This window comes from Penaeus chinensis, chromosome 14 (genome assembly GCF_019202785.1).
Source record: "Penaeus chinensis breed Huanghai No. 1 chromosome 14, ASM1920278v2, whole genome shotgun sequence".
Taxonomy (NCBI): Eukaryota; Metazoa; Arthropoda; class Malacostraca; order Decapoda; family Penaeidae; genus Penaeus; species Penaeus chinensis.
Genome location: NC_061832.1, coordinates 19,900,561 through 19,903,880, shown reverse-complemented (window position 1 = coordinate 19,903,880; position 3,320 = coordinate 19,900,561). Strand labels below are relative to the sequence as shown.

Sequence of the window (3,320 nt, the reverse complement as noted above, 5' to 3'; positions counted from 1 at the left end):
AAAACAGATGGAACAGGAGAAACAGAAGAAGTTAGGAGAGAGCAAGAAGAGAGAAGAAAGGAGAAATAAATAAAAGAAGAGATAGAGTGATTAGAAAGAAATCAAGAAAGAAGAAAACTTGGTTAACGAACTAATCAAGAAAACGAAATCTAATCGACCTCAACGAAAACAACAAACTTGCCAGACAAACAAACGAACAAACAAAAAAAAACCTCACATTTAACCAACCAACAAACACACATATCCCCCAAACAAACAAACAAATTCGTAACAAAAAAATCTTACAATTAGACCACCCACCCACCATACAAACAAACACACGGACTCCCCACCAACTAACCAACCAACCAAACAAACAAACAAACAAACAAATCACCACAAAGGAGACATAAGAAGCGAAGGGAAGGGTCCAGTAGAGATTATTCAGGCGATTCCTCCTCCTTATTCAGGCATCGGGAGTGCTGTCAAGTGCAGGAGGGAAGAGGGAGGGGGGAGGGGAGGGGAGGGGGGAGCGGGGAGAGGGTAGAGGAGGGAGGAGGGAGGGGAGGAAGATGGGGGGAGGGGGAGAGGGGTAGGAGGAGGAGGAGGAGGGGGGAGAGGAGGAGGGGGAGAAGGAGGAGGGGAGGAGAGGAAGAGGGATGGGGAGGGGAGGAGGGAGCGGGGAGAGGGAGGGAGGAGGACGCGAGGAAGGAGGAGAAGGAGGAGGAGGAGGAGGAGGAGGAGGAGGAGGAGGAGGAGGAGGAGGAGGGGAAGCGAGGGAGGTGGGAGGGGAGGAGGGAGGGGAGGAGGAAGGGGGAGAAGATGAGTGAGGGGGGAAGAGGGATGGGGAAGGGGAAAGGGAGGGGAAGGGGAAGGGAGGGGAGGGGAGGGAAAGGAAGAGGAGGGGGAAAGAGAGTAGGGGGAGGAGGGAGGAGGAGGAAAAGAGGGAAAGCAGGAGGAGGAGGAGGAGGGAAGGAGGAGGAGGGAGACGAGGAAGAGGAAGAAGCAGAAAGGGGTGAGATGGGGGAGAGGAGGAGATTAATAGGGAATTGGAAAACGACGAAAAGGAAGAGTGAGATGATGATGATGAGGAGGAAGGAGAAATGTGAGATAGGGAGAGGAAGGTGGAATACGAGAGAAGAGAGAAGTGGGGGGGTTGAGGGGGATGGGTGGAGGAAAATAAAACAGCTTCGTCACAAAACAACCAATCCGTAAAACTAATGATGATGATGATGATGATGTCGATAATAATAGTTGCAGTAGTAATAACAATAAGAGTAACAGTAATAATAATGATAATAATGCTAATGATCCTAGTAGTACTACTACTACTACTACTACTAGTAATACAAAATAATCATGATAATAACAATAATAACAATAATAAAGGCAATGATGAAAGACCACACCACGTCATTAATCTCCCGCGGGTCTCTCTCTCTCTCTCTCTCTCTCTCTCTCTCTCTCTCTCTCTCTCTCTCTCTCTCTCTCTCTCTCTCTCTCTCTTTCTCTTTCTCTCTCTCTCTCTCTCTCTCTCGCTCTCTCTTAAGCACAAATCCTCCCGTGAAATACATCTTTGTACCACCGTCATCATTCCGCTGACAAGAAAGGTCTGAAAGAGATGGCACTAATTGGAACAAGCCAGTGGAACATCAAGAGTGTTTATGGTGCGAATAAGGTGTGAATAAGGAAGGACGGTTATAGAGGTGCGAATAAGAAAGTACGAGTATGGAGGAGCGGATAATGAGGTACAAGTAAGGAGATGCGAATAAGGAAGTGCGAATAATGAGGTTCGAATAAGAAGGTTCGAATATGGGGATGCAAATATAGGAGGTGCGAATAAGGAGGTTCGAATAAGTAGGCTCGAATATGGGATGCGAATATTGAGATTCGGATAAGGAGGGGGGAATAGCGTGGTCAAGGCAAGCCAAAAGGGGAATCCGTAGAGAGGGGATGGTAGTGCGTCTCACGGCGTGTCTCCGTTAATTGATTGATTGAGCATTCCGTGTATTAGTGCGGTTGGTGTTGCTTCTGTCGATACACACACACACACACACACACACACACACACACACACACACACACACACACACGGCGTACGCACAGCACACAAATATATGTATATATATATATATGTGTGTGTGTGTGTGTGTGTGTGTGTGTGTGTGTGTGTGTATGTATATATGTGTGTGTGGTTGTGGTATGTAACGATGATAATCTAACTCACACACACACACACACACGGCGTAGGCACAGCACACACACAAAGAAAGGAAATATATGTGTATATGTATATATAAATATGTGTGTGTGTGTGTGTGTGTGTGTGTGTGTGTGTGTGTCTGTGCATGTATATGTATGTATATGTATGTATTTGTGTGTGCGTGTTTGTGCTATGTAACGATGTTACTCTAACGCACACACACACACTCAGAAAAAAAAACAGCTATTGTTTTTTTGTATTAAATTTATTTATGGAATCCTAACGTGTCTTTCGGGAAATCGGTGAGATTTGTTTTTCTCTTATTGTAGGTTTACAAATATAATTGACCCGGGATATGTATTTTTACAGTGATTATTATTTCTTGTTTTGTATATATTGTAAAAAAAGGAAAAGTTTAGATAAAGATTAGCTTTACTTCAGACGTAATAATTTGTCTATTTACTATATATTCATTTATTCATCTAATTTTTTATTCATTTACTTATCTACTTATTTATCTATGTGCTTATGTCTTTGTTCATTTTAATTTATTTCTTTCTTTATCAATGTATCTATTCATATGTCTTTTTGAAAATACATGTGTTATGTAAACCAAGATGGCGTTTAATGATCTGCTAACAAACAAAAATGAAACACAAGTACAAAAGAGAGAGAGAAAAGGACAAACACCTCAATGAAATTTGAATATCATTTTATAATCGCTACAGATAGTTTCGAAATATCTTCATGACGAACCCGCTGCCAAATCATTGAAAGGCGTTACAAAATCACTACATAAACTATTCCAAACTTAATACAAAGCATTGCGAGATTTCTCCAGCCGCTGGAAATCGCTACAAAATACTACACGATTTTTGCATGTCGCTGGAAGAATGCTATAAACCCCACACAAAATCGCTACAAAACACCACGAAACTATTAGATTCGCTACAAAGCTACCACGAAATCGCTACAAATTCGCTGCAAAAATAGCACAAAATCGCTACAACTCCAACCCAGCCCCCACTTCCCGCGCGCCAAAGCAAGCACATATTTACACGTGGAATCGAGTCGAGTCAAGGGGGATCGGATCCCATCTCTCTCGTTCTCTTTAAATAAATCTGGTCTGCCTTGAGCT

The 3,320-nt window shown here is 43.0% G+C and overlaps 1 protein-coding gene across 1 annotated transcript in view; it reads right to left on the bottom strand.

Moving 5' to 3' along the window:
* The window catches only part of LOC125032387 (guanylate cyclase 32E-like), a 43,469-nt gene that overhangs the window by 25,869 nt on the left and 14,280 nt on the right, over positions 1-3,320 (bottom strand). The window lies entirely within an intron of this gene.